General features: G+C 39.4%; 1 non-coding gene across 1 annotated transcript; it reads right to left on the bottom strand.

Moving 5' to 3' along the window:
• Positions 1-7,749: 7,749 nt before the first annotated feature.
• LOC112805081 (small nucleolar RNA R71) lies at positions 7,750-7,856 on the bottom strand. Its single transcript, XR_003203692.1, has one exon. It is a non-coding gene; the product is annotated as a small nucleolar RNA R71 (small nucleolar RNA).
• Positions 7,857-18,341: the final 10,485 nt, after the last annotated feature.

Raw genomic sequence — 18,341 nt, 5'->3', positions numbered from 1 at the left:
GAACCCTATTGGTATCCTGACTGAGAATAATAAGATAACCATAGCTTGCTTCAAGCCAACAATCTCCGTGGGATTCGACCCTTACTCACGTAAGGTATTACTTGGACGACCTAGTGCACTTGCTGGTTAGTTGTGCGAAATTACATAGTGTGAGTGTAATTTTCGTGCACCAAGTTTTTGGCGCCATTGCCGGGGATTGTTTGACTTTGAACAACTAACGATTTATCTTGTTACATAGATTAGGAAAAATTTGTCTTTTTTGTTTTAGAGTCACTAGAATTGCATCTTTTATTATTCCATTTAAGAAAAATAAAATAATATTTTTTCTTTTTTCTTCAAAAATATTATTTTTCTTTATTAATTTTTAGTTTTTCTGTGAGTTTGGTGTCAATTGCATGCCTTTTGTGTTCCTTCAATTTTTCAAAAATAGTTTTTCTCCGTTTTGTTCATGCATTTTTTGAATGTGTCTATTTTCTTGGGAATAGTTGCCCATTTGAGTTTTCCTTTTTAAAATCTTTTTAAAAATAAATTTTCTTTGATTAAATCTTGTGCCAAATTTTAAGTTTGCTGTTTTCTTGTTAATTTTCTTTTAGTTTTCAAAAATTTCATTGTGGTTTTCTAAAAATTTTAAGTTTGGTGTTCTCTCTTTTGTTCTTGTTGTTCTTGTAAGTCTTCAAGGTGTTCTTGAGTCTTCCTTGTGTTTTGATATTAAAATCTTTAAGTTTGGTGCTCCTTGGTGTTTTCCCTACAAAATTTCGAGAACAAGGAGCATTTGATCTAAAAATTTTAAGTTGTGTGTCTTTTGTGTGTTTTCCTCTTTCATAATAAAATTCAAAATTAAAAAAATATATATTTTCCTCAAATTTAATAATTTTCGAATTACTTGGGTTGACTTGGTCAAAATTTTTCAAATCATATCTTTTTCAAAAATATCCTAACCACTTTCTCTTTCCTCACTTTTTCGAAAATCTTCATAAAATATTTTCAAATTTTTTATTTTTATTTTTATTTCGGTTTTTATTTTATTTTATTTTATTATTTCGAAAATAATTTATTTTTTTATAATAAAATAAATAAAATAAATTCACATCATCTCCCTTTCTCCATCATGGACCTAAGTGGAAATGAACAGTCCAGAAGGACTCTGGGGTCATATGCTAAGCCCACTACTGCTTCATATGGGAGTAGTATCTGTATACCCTCCATCGGAGTCAATAGCTTTGAGTTGAATCATCAGCTCATTATCATGGTGCAGCAAAGTTGCCAGTATTCCGGTCTTCTACAGGAAGAACCTACAGAGTTTCTGGCACAGTTTTTACAAATTGCTGACATAGTACATGATAAGGAAGTAGATCAGGATGTCTACAGATTGTTACTGTTTCCATTTGCTATAAGGGACCAAGCTAAGAGGTGGTTAAATAACCAACCTAAGGACAACATAAAGACATGGAAACAACTGTCAGAAAAATTGCTGAATCACTATTTCCTCCAAAATGGATGACACAACTAAGGCTGAGCATCTAAGGCTTCAAACAAGGAGATAATGAATCCCTTTATGATGCCTGGGAAAGATACAGAGAGATGCTAAGAAAATGCCCTTCTGAAATGTTTTCAGAGTGGGTGCAGTTAGACATCTTCTATTATGGACTTACAGAGAGAGCTCAGATTTCTCTAGACCACTCAGTTGGTGGATCTATACACATGAGAAAGACAATTGAAGAAGCTCAAGAGCTCATTGATACAGTTGCCAGAAATTAGCATCTGTATCTAAGCAGTGAACCTTCCATGAAAGGAGAGGTAAAATAGTAATTGCTGAACTCAATCCTGCACAACAAGTTATAGAATTCAATTAGCAATTAGATTTTCTGACAAAATAGCTAGCCGAATTCAAGGAGATACTACAAGAAATAAGAATGGCTAATATGAATATGGAACTATAGTTGAAGCAAACAGAACAACAATTATCAAAACAAATAACAGAAGAGTGCCAAGTAGTTCAATTAAGAAGTGGGAAAACATTAAATACCTCACTTCAAGGCAGCAGGAAGCCAAGAAATGAACAAATTACTACCCAAAATCCCTCTGAGGATAGTCAGAGCCCAGAGAGAAATAACTCTGACGCTCAAACGCCAGAAAAGGGGTGGAGAGCTGGTGTTGAATGCCCAACTCAAGCTCAGTCCTGGCATTCAACGCCAGAAACAGGCAAGGAATTGGCATTGAACACCCAAAGGAAGCACAGTTCTGGCGTTCAGACGCCAGAAACAGGTAAGGAGTTGGCATCTAACGCCACTCCAGCTTCCACCCCTAGCATTCAAACGCCAGTGGGGGATCAGACACATACAAGTGCTGATAGCAACCTCTCTAAAAAGGCTTCTCAACCCACATCTGTAGGTAATAAACCTACAGCAACTAAGGTTGAGGAATACAAAGCCAAAATGCCTTATCCTCAGAAACTCTGCCAAGCGAAACAGGATAAGCAATTTGCCCGCTTCGCAGACTATCTCAGGACCCTTGAAATAAAGATCCCATTTGCAGAGGCACTTGAGCAAATACCCTCTTATGCTAAGTTCATGAAAGAGATCTTAAGTCATAAGAAGGACTGGAGGGAAACTGAAAAAGTTTACCTCATTGAAGAATGCAGTGTAGTCTGAAAAGTTTACCTGAGAAGCTTAAAGATCCCGGAAGCTTTACGATACCATGCAAATTAGAGGGTACTTGTACCAAGCAAGCTTTATGTGATCTTAGAAGTCAAACCAACCCAGATATGTCTCCAACTTGCTGATGGCTCCATTAAATACCCATCAGGCGTGATTGAAGACATGATTGTCAAGGTTGGGCCATTTGCCTTTCCCACTGACTTTGTGGTGCTGGAAATGGAGGAGCACAAGAGTGCAACTCTCATTCTAGGAAGAACTTTCCTAGCAACTGGACGAACCCTCATTGACGTCCAAAAAGGGGAAGTAACCCTGAGAGTCAATGAGAACGAGTTTAAGTTGAATGTTGTCAAAGCTATGCAGTATCCAGACACCCCAAATGATTGCATGAGCATTGACATTATTGACTCTTTAGTTAAAGAGGTCAATATGACTGAGAGTCTCGAATCAGAGCTAGAGGATATCTTTAAAGATGCTCAGCCTGATCTGGAGGAACCAGAGAGAATAATAGAACCTCTAAAAATCCCTCAGGAAGTGGAGAAACCTCCTAAACCCGAGCTCAAACCATTACCACCATCCCTGAAATATGCATTTATGGGAAAAGGTGATACCTTTCCTGTAATTATAAGCTCTACCTTAGAGCCACAAAAAGAAGAAGCACTAATTCAAGTGCTAAGGACACACAAGACAACTCTTGGGTGGTCCATCAGTGATCTTAAGGGCATTAGCCCAGCCAGATGCATGCACAAGATCCTATTGGAAGGAGACGCTAAGCCAGTGGTTCAACCACAAAGGCGGCTAAATCCAGCCATGAAGGAAGTGGTGCAGAAGGAGGTCACTAAATTACTAGAGGCTGGGATTATTTATCCTATTTCTGATAGCCCCTGGGTAAGCCCTGTCCAAGTCGTCCCTAAGAAGGGTGGCATGACAGTGGTTCATAATGAAAAAAATGAACTGGTTCCTACAAGAACAGTTACAGGGTGGCGTATGTGTATTGATTACATATAGCTCAATACAACTACCAGAAAAGATCATTTTCCTTTACCATTCATAGACCAGATGCTAGAAAGACTAGCAGGTTATAATCATATTGCAGTAGATCCCCAGGATAAAGAGAAAACAGCATTCACATGTCCATCCGGAGTATTTGCATACAGAAGGATGCCATTTGGTTTGTGCAATGCACCTACAACCTTTCAAAGGTGCATGCTCTCTATTTTCTCTGATATGATGGAAAAATTTCTAGAAGTCTTCATGGATGACTTTTCAGTATTTGGAGACTCATTCCGCTCCTGTCTTGACCATCTAGCACTTGTTCTAAAAAGGTGCCAAGAGACTAACCTGGTTTTGAACTGGGAGAAATGTCACTTTATGGTGACTGAAGGAATTGTCCTTGGGCACAAAATTTTGAACAAGGAAATAGAAGTGGATCAAGCTAAGGTAGAGGTAATTGAGAAATTACCACCACCTGCCAATGTTAAGGTTATCAGAAGCTTTCTGGGGCATGCAGGATTCTATAGGAGGTTTATAAAAGATTTTTCAAAAATCGCCAAACCTCTGAGTAATCTGCTAGCTGCTGACACGCCATTTATCTTTGATAAGGAGTGTCTACAGGCGTTTGAGACTCTAAAAGCTAAGCTGGTCACAGCACCAGTCATCTCTGCACCAGACTGGACATTACCATTTGAACTAATGTGTGATGCCAGTGACTATGCCATTGGTGCAGTTTTCGGAGAAAGGCATGACAAGCTTCTGCACGTCATTTACTATGCCAGTCATGTTTTAAATGACGTATAGAAGAACTACACAACCACAGAAAAAGAGTTACTTACAGTGGTTTATGCCATTGACAAGTTCAGATCTTATTTAGTAGGATCAAAAGTGATTGTGTACACTGACCATGCTGCTCTTAAATATCTACTCACAAAGTAGGATTCAAAACCCAGACTCATCAGATGGGTGTTGCTTCTGCAAGAGTTTGATATAGAAATAAGAGACAGAAAAGGGACAGAGAACTAAGTAGCAGATCACCTTTCCTGAATAGAACCAGTAGAAGGGGCGTCTGATGCCAGGGCATCTAGGCCAGTTTCACTGACCTTTTCTTTACTGTTTTAGGGTAGTTTCATGCATTTTCTTAGAGAATAAGGCATGTTTTGGATAAAAATACACTCACACCTTGATTCAAGCAACTATTATGAATTTCACATGATTTCATGAGGATTTTGCAAGAATTGAATGACAAATTGATGATGCATAATCTCATAAATTTGACTAGAGCTTTGATGCACTTTATTTGCTTGATTTCAGGACAAAGGAAGCAAGGAAGAGCCACGTTAGTAGCCACGTTAACCTAGTTAACGTGACCACTAATGTGGAGTGGGAAAGAGCTTGCAACGTTAATGAGAAAAGTGATCACCAATAATGCCTACGAAGCCATCATAAGCCCACGTTAATTGCCACGTTAACTAGATTAACGTGGTAGTTAACGTGGAGACAAAGAAAGCTCCAACGTTAGTGGTAAACGTGAACACCACTAACGCTCCAAAATGTGGCAATGAACCACGTTAAGAGTCATGTTAACTTAGTTAACGTGAACTCTAACGTGGAAGAGAGGAACAATGCCAACGTTAGTAACACTCACCTTTGTCACTAACGTTGGATCAAACTAGCATTGCCCATGTTAGTGGTCACGTTAAGACCACTAACATGAAAGTTAACGTGGAGCTAAGATTGATGAGCCAATGTTAGTGGCACTCACATTTGTCACTAACGTTGGAGATGGCATTCACTACCACGTTAGTGGCCACATTAACTTAGTTAATGTGAGCTCTAACGTGGAGAGTAGGGGCACTTGGAGCGTTAGTGACAAAGGTAAGTGTCACTAACGCTCTCGAAAATGAGGCATACCCACGTTAAGAGCCACGTTAGTTACACTAACATGAACTCTAACGTAGGGACAAGGGGCACAAGGCAACGTTATTGGGAAAGGTGAGTCCCAATAATGCTTGCGAAGGTTTATAAGGCAATGTTAGTGGTCAAGTTAGTGCCACTAACGTTGGAGTTAACGTGGGTTATATGGGGTTGGAACGTTAGTGAAAAGGTGATTGCCACTAATGTTCTCGAACCCACAATGTCACTTAACGTTAACTTCACTAATGCCCATGCCTAATTCATACTTTTCTGCAAGCTGAGCCCACTAAATATTGTAATTGCTTCAATTCAAGATCTAAGGCCCACATCCAAGACTTGAAGAACTTACTAGAAGATCAAGAGAAGTAGTATATATAGGAGTAGTTTTGAACTATAGAGAAGCTTGGCACTTTGGAGAACTACCCTCTGTATATTTACTTTTCTGCACTTTTAGCTAACGATGTATTCTTTTCTGCCATTTTCTATTTCTAGAGCTATGAACAACTAAACCCCTTTCATTGGGTTAGGGAGCTCTGTTGTAATTTGATAGATCAATTATAGTTTTCATTCTCTTATTCTATCTTCTCTTTTGATTTACTAGAAAGCTTTCGATCTTAATTCAATTGGTTAGTTGTCTTGGAAAAGAAACTCTCCATAATTGGATCTCCTCTGAGCTTTGAAAAAGGGATGAGGAGATCATGCTAGAAATGCTTTCTCATGTTGGACCAAATTGGAGTCTGGGCGGATATAGTGACATGTAATCCTCCCAACACTTTGATTTGGAAATACATGTGGTATAATCAGTGACCACACTTTATCTCTTCCTATGAGCAATTAAATCAAGGAATTGGGCAATTGTTCAAGCTTAGAGAGATTGGGTTACCAAGGAATTGGAACCCAATCTCTTAAGATTGCCAAGGAAATCAATAGATGGTTTGATTGAGGAAGAGATGAAAATGAATTTGATCCGGAGAATACAACATCTCCTAAGCCCAATGAATTCCCCATTTTCGATCGTACCCATTCTCTTTACTTTCTGCCATTTATTTACATGCGCATTTCCCCAAATTCCCATCTAAGATTCTGCACTTTTTGTCTGCTATTTACTTTTTCGCCATTTAATTTTCTGCAATTCTCAAACTACATTCTGTTTAGCTCAACTAGCATACTCTTCCAACTAAAGTTGCTTGACCAATCAATCCCTGTGGGATTCGACCTCACTCTATTGTGAGTTTTTACTTGATGATAATTCGGTATACTTGCCGAAGGGAAATTTGTTGAGAGAAAAGTTTTCATGCATCAAGTTTATGGCACCGTTGCCGGGGATTGATTTTGTATCAACAATGATTAAGTTGGAAGTTCACTAGATTGAGCATTTTTCTTTTGTTTATTTACTTTATTCAGTTGTTTACCTTCAGTTTGTTTCGTTTCTTCTTCACCCCATATACCCTCTCTGTTTTCTTTCTTTCTTTATTATTATTTACAATTCTGCTCACTAACCCATTAACTATTTGATAATTTGCACCACTCACACTAACAATTACTCTAACAAGAATAACCTCTTCATTTCATCTCTTGCTGTGTGTTTTGTTAGTTGTATGACAGGGAGAAGAGGGGGAGCTTCAACTTCCTTCGATTCAGAACCTGAAAGAACCCTCCGGAGACTAAGGAGGGAAGCAAGAGGGAAAGGAGTTGTTGGTGCTGAGGAAGAGGAAGAGTATTTTGAAACCAACATGGAGGAGAACTTGGAAAACAATCATGAAGGAGAAGCTCACAACCATGCTAGAGAAGGCCCTGCAAACCATGCTAGGCAAGAAAGGAGAGTTCTAGGCTCCTACATCAATCAAAATTCAGAAAACTGTAGAAGTAGCATCCAAAAGCCCACCATACATGCCAACAGCTTTGAATTAAAACCCCAGCTAATCTCCCATGTTCAGAACAATTGCTCATTTAGAGGAAGTGCTCAAGAAGATCCCAATCAACATCTAACCACCTTCTTGAGAATTTGTGACACTGTGAAGTCTAATGGAGTCCACCGGATGTCTATAGGCTACTTTTGTTCCCCTTTTCACTCAGGGACAAAGCATCCAAGTGGCTTGAATCCTTCCCAAAAGAGAGCTTGACAAATTGGGAAGATGTGGTGAACAAGTTTTTGACAAGATTCTACCCTCCTCAAAGAATTAACAGGCTGAGAGCTGAGGTGCAAACCTTTAGGCAACAAGATGGTGAGACTCTCTATGAGGTATGGGAGAGGTTCAAGGACTTAACAAGAAGATGCCCACCAGATATTTTCAATGAATGGGTTCAACTTCATATTTTCTATGAAGGTCTTTCTTATGAGTCAAAGAAGGCTGTAGACTATTCATCAGGGGGCTCTCTAAACAAGAAGAAAACCATTGAAGAAGTCATAGATGCCAATGAAATAGTAGCTGAGAATGACTACTTCTATGCCTCTGAAAGAAGCAATACTCGAGGAGTAATGGAGCTGAACCACATAGATGCATTGCTAGCTCAAAATAAGATGATCACCAAGCAGCTAGTAGATCTTACCAAGAAGGTGGAGGAAAACCAAGTTGCAGCAGTCATCACTTCATCACCAGCTCAAGAAGGAGTGAATATAGGAGAAGAAGGTGACTGGGAATAAGCCAACTATGTTTGAAACTCACCTAGACAAATCCATGATCTTGATGTATGAAAACTTGTCTCTCAACAAATTTCCCTTCGGTAAGTATACCGAATTGTCGTCAAGTAAAACTCACAATAGAGTGAGGTCGAATCCCACAAGGATTGATTAGTCAAGCAACTTTAGTTAGAAGAATATGCTAGTTGAGCTAAATAGAATTTAGATTGGGAACTTGCAGAAATTTAAATGACTGGAAAGTAAATAACAGAAATTAAAGTGCAGAATCTTAAATGGGGATTTGGGGTAATGAGCATGAAAATAAATAACAGAAAGTAAAGAGAATGGATAAGATCAGAAATGGGGAAATCATTGGGTTTAGGAGATGTTGCATTCTCCAGATCAAGTTCATTCTCATCTCTTCCTCAATCAATGCATTAATTGATCTCCTTGGCAATCTTAAGTGATTGGATCCCAATTCCTTGGCAATCCAATCTCTCTAAGCTTGAACAATTGCCCAATTCCTTGATTTAATTGCTCATGGGAAGAGATGAAGTGTGGTCACTAATTATACCACATGTATTTCCAAATCAAAGTGTTGGGAGGATTACATGTCACTATATCTGCCCAAACCCCAATTTGGTCCAACATGAGAAAGCATTTCTAGCATGATCTCCTCATCCCTTTTCCAAGGCTCAAAGGAGATCCAATTATAGAGAGTTTCTTTTCCAAGACAACTAACCAATTGAATTAAGATTGAAAGCTTTCTAGTAAGATCAAGAGAAAAGAAAGAAGAAGAAGAATAAAAACTATAATTGATCCATCAAATTACAACAGAGCTCCCTAACCCAATGAAAGGGGTTTAGTTGTTCATAGCTCTGGAAATGAAAAATGGCAGAAAAGAAGAATCCATGCTAAAAGTGCAGAAAAGTAAATATACAGAGAGTAGTTCCCAAAAGTGCCCAGCCTCTTTCTATAGTTCAAAACTACTCCTATATATACTACTTATCTTGATCTTCTAGTGAGTTCTTCAAGTCTTGGATATAGGCTCTGGATCTTGAGTTGAAGCAGTTCTCATCTTTTGTGGGCCCAGCTTGCAGAGAAATATGAATTAGGCTTGGGTATTTAGTGAGATTAACATTGAGTGCCATTGTGGGTTCGAGAATGTTAGTGGCATTCACTTTTTCCACTAATGTTCCACCCTTATGTACCCACGTTAACTCCAACGTTAGTGGTCTTAACGTGACCACTAACGTTGCCTTCTCAATTTTTGGCCAACGTTATTGGGAATCACTTTTTCCATTAACGTTGATTGGTGCCTTTTGTTCCTACATTAGAGTTCACATTAGTGTAGCTAACGTGACTCTTAACGTGGGTGTGTCTCACCTTCGAGAGCATTAGTGACACTCACCTTTGTCACTAATGCTCCAAATGCCGAAATTCTCTATGTTAGAACTCACGTTAACTAAGTTAACGTGGCTCTTAACGTAGTAGTGATGCCATCTTCCAACGTTAGTGACAAAAGTGAGTGTCACTAACGTTGGCTCTTTGATCTCAACTCCACGTTAACTTTCACGTTAATGGTCTTAACGTGAGAGTTAATGTAGGCAATGCTAGTTGGTCTAACGTTAGTGACAAAAGTGAGTGTCACTAACGTTGGCTTTTGTTATCCTCTTCCACGTTAGAGTTCACGTCAACTAAGTTAACGTGAGTCTTCACGTGGATTATTGCCAAGTTCTCAACGTTAGTGGTGTTCACTTTTACCACTAACATTGGAGAAAAACGTTATTGGTGTTCACGTTTTCTCTTAACGTTGGAGTTCTATTTTTCTTCTACGTTAACTACCATGTTAACTTAGTTAACGTGGCAAGTAACGTGAGCTATGGATGGCTTCGCAGGCGTTATTGGTGATCACTTTTCTCATTAACATTGCAAGCTTTTCACCATTCCACATTAGTATTCACGTTAACTAGGTTAACGTGAATACTAACGTGGTTCTTCCTTGCTTCCTTTGCCTTGAAATCAAGCAATTAAAGTGCATCAAAGCTCTAGCCAATGTCATGAGATTCTACATCATCAATTTATCATGCAATTCTAGCAAAATTCTCATGAAATCATGCAAAGTTCACAATAGTTGCTTGAATCAAGGTGTGAGTGTATTTTCATCCAAAACTTGCCTTATTCACTAAGAAAATACATGAAACTACCCTAAAACAGTAAAGAAAAGGTCAGTGAAACTGGCCTAGATGCCCTGGCATCAGATCCATACTCCAAAACTTACAACTCTGTATGGAGAAATTACCCCAGCTTTGGGTGGGAAAATCAACAAGACCAAGGCCAAGACTAAAGACGCCACAATCACAACCCCAACAACAATGCAACTTACCAACATCCCTCACAGAGGTCCTATCAACAACCACCTAATCCCAACCCACCATCACTAACCGAGGATAGACTTTCAAAGATTGAGACTCTACTTGAAGACATATGTAGAGAAATCTAAGATAATAAGGTGTTTAAGGAGGAAGTGCGAGCCAATATCAAAAACCAAGGGGAAAACATCAAGAAACTGGAGTCTCAAGTAGGGTATCTAGCTCAACAAATTCCCAAACCGACTGATGATTTTCCAAGTGACACAGAGAAGAACCCAAGAGGAGAAACAAAGAAAGTAAGGTGGGAAGAATGTAAGATGATCACCACAAGTGATGAGAGGAGTGTGGAGGAAGTAGAACACCTCCAAGACAGTCCAAAGGAAAATCATGAAGAAAGAAACTCTGCACCTCAACTCACACTCAAGGAAGAGCTGAAGTAGAGGGAGATACTGAACCTATATACACCCTTCCTCCACAGGCTTAAGGGTGGTGTAGCAGGGAGAATGTACTCAAGGTTCCTCGACATGTTTGCATCTCTTGATGTAAATATACCATTCATTAAGGCCCTCCAGCAAATGCCATCCTACATCAAGTATATAAAGGAGCTACTAGCCAGAAAAACTTTATTGAAGGATGGACAAATAATAAAGATGAATAGGGATTGCAGTGCTCTCATTCAAATAGAGCCACCCACAAAGAAGAAGGATTTAGGGAGTTTCCATATTCCCTGTGCTATAGGAGAGACAATGATTGATAAGGGGCTCTATGACCTGGGAGCGAGCATCAACTTAATGCCTGTATCCCTCATGAAAAAGCTTCAAATCAATGAGCTAACACCCACAGATGTAATCATTAAACTGGCTGACAAAACCCAAAAGCAGGCATTAGGAGTGGTTGAGAATGTGCTAGTGAAGGTTGGGAACTACTTCCTCCCCACAGATTTTGTCATCCTGGAAATGGATGAGAATCCTATTCACCCCATCATTCTGGGAAGGCCATTCTTAGCCACAGCCAGAGCACTTATAGATGTGGAACGAGGAGAGCTAGTATTGAGAACACATGATGAGCAGCTCACCTTTAATGTTTTCAAAATCTCACAAGAAGCAAATCATGATAACAAAGAGCTGAAGGAGGAGTCAAACAAGGGAGCTCAAGCACTACCCCTAAGAACTCCTATGGCTAACAACTAATGTGATCAGAAGGAGCAACAACCAAGTGCAATCCAAAAGGAACCAGACACACCAGAGTCATATGAAATAGGCAACAAAACCATTCTCAAAGAGGAAACCACAAGGATCAAATTGACATCAAGGGACACAAGAAAAAAGGTCCCAAGGGGATGGAAAAACAAGAAAATCCCTTTAGAAGATTTCTCACCAGGAGATGAAGTGGTCTCTACATACTTTCTATCTATACTACCTCACCTCCCCACTATTCCATCTCAGCTGCCTCCAGTGTACACCATCAACAAAATCGTATCCTTAGAACTTGTGGAACTTGTCAACAAAGCCAATGGAAATAGATTCACTGCAAGGGGGGAAGATTTTAAGCACTACCAACCACCTTGACAAGGACCAAACGTCAAGCTAATAATGCTAAAGAAGCGCTTCATGGGAGGCAACCCATGTTCTATACCCTCTCTCTTTAATCTCTAATAGTAGTAATAAAGCAAATTTCATGGATTTTTAAATCAATTTTGCCAACCAATATAAGACCCCTTACATGCAGCATATAGTACATGCTAAGTTTGGTGTTCAAGGCACACCAAGAGAGCTTGAACACACTTCATGATGAGAGATTATTTTTGAATCTTGTTGCACCATATGATCACAAACAAGTTTGGTGTACCAACGTTGCATGCATGGACAATTTAGTGGTTGATTGATTTACATTCATAAAAAAGCATTTAGTATTTAAAAATAAAAGAAAAAAGATTTTTTTTCTAGTAGCTAGTTCACACCTTAAGTCTTCCCACCAAAATTCTCAATTGACTGTTTGCATTCCTTTTTGTCTTGTATAGGAAATCAAAAAGGACATTGATGGTACTTGATAGGACAATAAAGGAAGGGACATTCGGCCACTATACCAAGGAACTTATACACTTGTCTCAAAGGGGAGTATCTTGGAAAGTGTTGCCATGCAACATTGAAAAGTGGATAGCCTTGGAAACCAAACCAAAACCCTCATAAAAGGGGTGATCTTCGTGCTCATCCAAGGTCAAGCCCCAACCGTCCGTCACTAAACCAACACCATCAATCCACACCTTTCAAACACCCATCACTCTTCTATATAAAGGGTCCTCATTCTGCACCCTCTCCGTACACTTCTTGTTTTCATTCATCTCCCTTCCCTCTTTCGAAAACACAGTTCATCATCCACCAAAATTTTCATACACACCATCCTAGCCATTTTGTGAGTAACAAACACACCAACCATTACTCATGGCTTCATCCAGTTCTAAAAGGAGAAGAGGGAAGGAGCCCATGGAGCATCCTCCTTTTGATACTAGGAGATTCAAGACTACCTTCCATGAGCTTCAATAGGAATGGATCAAAAACAAGAAAATCTTGCCAGAATTGACATTCCAGTTTAACGAGGATGAGTGCCCTAAGATCAGGGAGAAGATTGCACAGAGGGGCTGGCAAAAGCTCACCAACCCAGAGACAAAGATAAATGCAAACCTCATCAAAGAGTTCTATGCAAATGTGGTCAGAGAAGATAGCACTAAGGCTCCCACATTCAAAAGTTACGTAAGAGGAACAGAGGTGGACTTCAGCCCCAATGCTATAACAAGGACTCTTCAACTGAAATCACCACATTTTGATGAGCTTAGCTATCAAGTAAGAATAAGTAATGCTCCCGAGGAAGATGAACTTGAAGAAATTGTGAGTGATATCTGTGTTATTGGGTCTGATTGAGAAAGATAATCGGACAAGAGACCGAGGTTCATTAGGAGAGGAGACCTTATCCCAGAAGCCAAGGGATGGTTTGAGCTAGTAAGGAGGTCTATCCTTCCAGCCGCAAACAATTCTGATGTCAATATTGCTCGAGCCACCATGGTACATTGCCTGGTGAAGGGTGGAAGCATCAATGTGCATGAAATAATAGCTGAAGGAATCCAGGATTCAGCCGAGAAGAATGATCCGGGTGCTAGACTTTAGTACCCCAGCACCATCCTGAGACTATGCATGAAAGCCAAGGTGGTGTTCGAAGACAACAATCCACAATGGGTGAATCCTGGGAGGCTAGTCACATTCCAACGCATAAACTATGTGACACATTCTCAACAACAAAGAAGACCTCGGATAGGGAAAAGAACTGTACAAGAAGAACCCCACCAAGAAGAACCCCAACAAACAGGGCACCAGCAAGAAGGACAATATGATCCAACCAACGTAAATCTGTTTCACATCAAGGAAGCCATTGAGTATATGGCAAGTAGCTATATGGAGGGACAAGAACAACAACTACATGTCCAAGCTCAAAGGATGGATCATCAAGAAAAACTACTCTCTAGTTGGATGGATCAACAAAGAGAGTGGCAGAAATAGCAAATGGAGTGGTAATAGGAGCATTACTCTCAGCTCACCCAAGCCATCAATTAAGTGTCCAAAAGGCAAGAAAGCTAGGACAAACACCTGCAAGAACTCAACCAACGCCAGATAGCTCAGATAAAAGCCTCCAATGAATTTAGTGTGCTCAATGAATGAATGCAACTGCATCGAGAAGAATTTAGCATAAATACTCAGGCCATGTTAACTTATATGACTGGGTATATGCATAACTTGCACCTTGACATCCCAAGTTATGAGGCAATCCGCAAGGACTTAACAGAACAAGAAGAGGAGAAAGTGAAACAGCAAAAGGAAACATTAAAGAAGAAGATGGAGGATGCTGGTTTTTGGAAAAAGCTGATAGGGAAGCGCAAAGGGAATGGGGACTCAAGCAATCAAGGAGGATCCCAAGACAAAGGAACATGAGCATCCCAATAAGTGAAAGGTGGTGGAGTTCCTTCTTAGTTCTATCTTTTTCAAAGCTTTAAATAAGGAAAATCATATATGAAACAGAACATGCTTCCATAGTAGTTTAGGAATTTTCAATTATGCTTTAAAATGTTGTTGCTTAGGTCCATGCTCACTAGTCTAGGTCCTTAGTTTTCATCTTCATCTTTCTTAATTGTATGCCTGTCCTTTAAGTTAATCAAAAAAGAAAATGTTATGATAAGAACAAGAGTAGATTTATTTTGTGAAGTAAGTTCTGAATGTTTGTGGTAGGGTGATTAGTTAGCTAAGTTAGTTCACCAACAAGGAAAGAAGGCAACTATCTATCCTGAATCCTATGCTTAAAACACATCCTATGAGACTAACTAAATAATAAGATCCCAATAAGAAAAGAGAAAGAGCAATAAAAGTGAAAAGGAAAGAAACACAATAAGAAACAAGGCTAGGCACCAAGGGTTTTAAGATTGAGGCATGTGTCTGTGGTGTTCATGTGCAAGGGATATGCTTGGATGAATAAGCTCTTAGGGGTGCCTCATCACTTGGTAACTTGGATTAACTAATCTGGGATTATCAGCTGAAAGTCCACTATCAAGAGTGACCCTTGCTACAGAACACTTAGTAACCCAAAAAGGTGCTGGACACCAAGGTCTCAAGAAAGGAAAATAACAAACCATGTGCCTGTGGTGTGTATGTATGGGGGAAAGAGACTTGAGGGAGTAAGTCCTTAGGGGTGTCTTAACACCTATCACCTTGAACCAACTGGTTCGGGAGTGTTGGCTGAAAGCTTATCATAAAGAGTCGCCAAGGATCAACAATTAAGAAGTCTCAAAGGATGCAATCAAGAGAGTGACCAGGGACCTGATAAAGGCCTGAATCCTAGTAAAGGAATAAACCTAAGTTGCTATGTATGAAACCCCATAAACCAGGAATTCTACTTCTATATTATCTTCTTGTTCTTTCATCCATTCTTCGTCCCTCCCTCTTATTGAGATCTCTGAAAACTTTCCAGATGAGCAACTCTTTGCCATCCAGGAAGTGCCATAGTTTGCAGACATTGCAAACTACAAGGCAGTGAGATTCATACCCAAAGAGTACAATAGGCAGCAATCAAAGAAATTGATCACGGATGCAAAGTACTATCTTGGGGATGAACCATATCTCTTTAAGAGATGTGCAGATGGAGTAATCCATAGATGTGTGCCTAAAGAAGAAGCACAAAAGATCCTCTGGCACTGCCATGGATCATAGTATGAAGGACATTTTAGAAGTGAGCGAACAGCCACAAGAGTCCTCCAATGTGGCTTCTACTGGCCTACTTTCTATAAAGACTCCCGAGTGTTTGTACTTAATTGTGACAGTTGTCAAAGATCTGGCAATCTGCCTCACAGTTATGCCATGCCTCAACAAGGGATCTTGGAGATTGAGTTATTTGATGTATGGGGTATTGACTTCATGGGGCCTTTCCCACCATCATACTCAAACACTTATATTCTGGTGGCAGTGGATCATGTATCCAAATGGGTGGAAGCTATTGCAACACCCACTAATGATACTAACACAGTGCTAAAATTCCTCCAGAAACACATCTTCAGCAGATTTGGTATCCCTAGAGTACTAATCAGTGATGGGGGCACTCATTTCTGCAATAAACAGCTTTACTCTACTTTGGTTCGATATGGAGTTAGTCATATGGTAGCTACTCCATATCATCCACAGACAAATGGGCAAGCTGAAGTCTCTAATAGAGAACTTAAAAGAATCCTGGAACGGACTGTGATTAACCGTAGAAGGGATTGGGTAAGAAGCTTGGATGATGCTCTGTGGGCATACAGAACAGCATTCAAGACTCCTATAGGAACTTCTCCATACCAGCTTGTGTATGGAAAAGCCTGTCACTTGCCAGTGGAACTGGAGCATAAGGCCTATTGGGCAACCAGATTCCTAAACCTTGATGCCAAATTAGCTGGAGAAAAACGACTGCTCCAGTTAAATGAGCTAGAGAAATTCAGACTCAATGCTTTCGAAAATGCAAAAATTTACAAAGAGAAAGCAAAAAGATGGCATGATAAGAAGTTATCATCCAGAGTCTTTGAGCCAGGGCAGAAAGTTCTACTGTTTAATTCTAGGCTCAGATTATTCCCCGGGAAATTGAAATCCCGGTGGAGAGGTCCATATGTGATTACAAGTGTGTCACCATATGGATACGTAGAGCTTCATGATAATGACTCTAACAAAAAATTCATTGTTAATGGACAGAGAGTCAAACATTATCTTGAAAGCAATTTTGAGCAAGAATGCTCAAGATTGAGACTTGATTAAAGCTCAGTAATAGTCAAGCTAAAGACAATAAAGAAGCGCTTGCTGGGAGGTAACCCAGCCATTAACAAAGCTTATTTTTCAATTAATTGATTTTTATAGGTTCATATTAATTTTCTTCAAGGTAAAATGGCAATTGCATGAGTTCACAGAGTCATAGAAGGATTCAGAAGATAAAACAGCAAAAAGAAGCTCACTGGTGTGAAAAAGCCAGTAAGAGCTGTTTTGGGCGTTGAACACCCAAAAGAAGCATCTACTGGGCGTTCAACACCAGTAGAGATAGCCATCTAGGCGTTAAACGCCAGAAAGAAGCATCTTCTGGGCGTTAAATGCCAGAAAGAAGCACCTTCTAGGCGTTGAACGCCAGATTTATAGCGTCCTGGGTGTTCAGAAAAATGCCCAGTGACAAAAGAATTCATGGTGTTTAACGCCAGCCAGAAGCAACAGCTGGGTGTTAAACACCTAGGAGAAGCTACAGATGGGCGTTAAACACCCAAAACATGCAGCGTTTGGGCGTTTAACGCTAGGATTGTAGGGAGGAGTTGAATTCGTTTTCAACTCAATTTTTTTTCATTTTTCATGTTTCAATTCATAATTTCTTGCATCAACATGTTACAAACTCTAATCTTCCAACCTTCAATTCCAAAAATTTTTAATCCTAATTTCTAAAATCCCTTTTTCAAAGGATATCAAATGTATCTTCATTCATAAACACAAATCCTTTTCAAATCCTCTCCAACTTCTTTTCAAATCTTTTTTCAAAACTCAATTATCTTTTCAAATTCATCTCAAATCTTCTTTTTAAAATTCAGATTTATCATTTTCAAATATCTTTCATAACTTTTAAATTTTAAATTACATATTTTTCCTATCAAACTTATCTTTTACAAATCATATCTTCTATCTTATCTTTTTCAAAATTTTCAAAAACCCACACCTACCCTTTAAATCCACGTTCGGCCTCTCTTCTCTCCTCCACAATTCGAAAATTAGCTCTCCTTCTATCCCTATCATTTCCTTTCCTTTGCTTGAGGAAAAGCATACCTCTAAGTTTGGTGTGTTTATCCGTGATCACTAAGCCATATCCACTAAGATCATGGCCCCTAAAGGAAAACAAGCCACTCCAAGAGGCAAGAAAGAGAATATTCCAAAACAACTTTGGAATCAAGGGAAGCTCTTAACTAAAGAACATTCAGACCATTACTACAAAATAATGGGTCTAAGGTCAGTGATCCTGGAAGTTAAATTTGATCTGAAAGAAGACGAATATCCGGAGATCCAAGAGCAAATTCGAAACAGGAACTGGGAAGTCCTAGCTAATCCTGAAATAAAGGTGGGAAGAAACATGGTTCAGGAATTCTACGCTAATCTGTGGCAAACAGACATGCATAGAATATCTGGAACTGCCCTCTATGACTATTGGACCTTGGTCAGAGGAAAGATTGTTCACATCCACCCTGACAAAATC

The sequence above is a fragment of the Arachis hypogaea genome, chromosome 5 (assembly GCF_003086295.3).
Source record: "Arachis hypogaea cultivar Tifrunner chromosome 5, arahy.Tifrunner.gnm2.J5K5, whole genome shotgun sequence".
NCBI lineage: Eukaryota > Viridiplantae > Streptophyta > Magnoliopsida > Fabales > Fabaceae > Arachis > Arachis hypogaea.
This window is presented reverse-complemented; position numbering and strand designations above follow the sequence as displayed.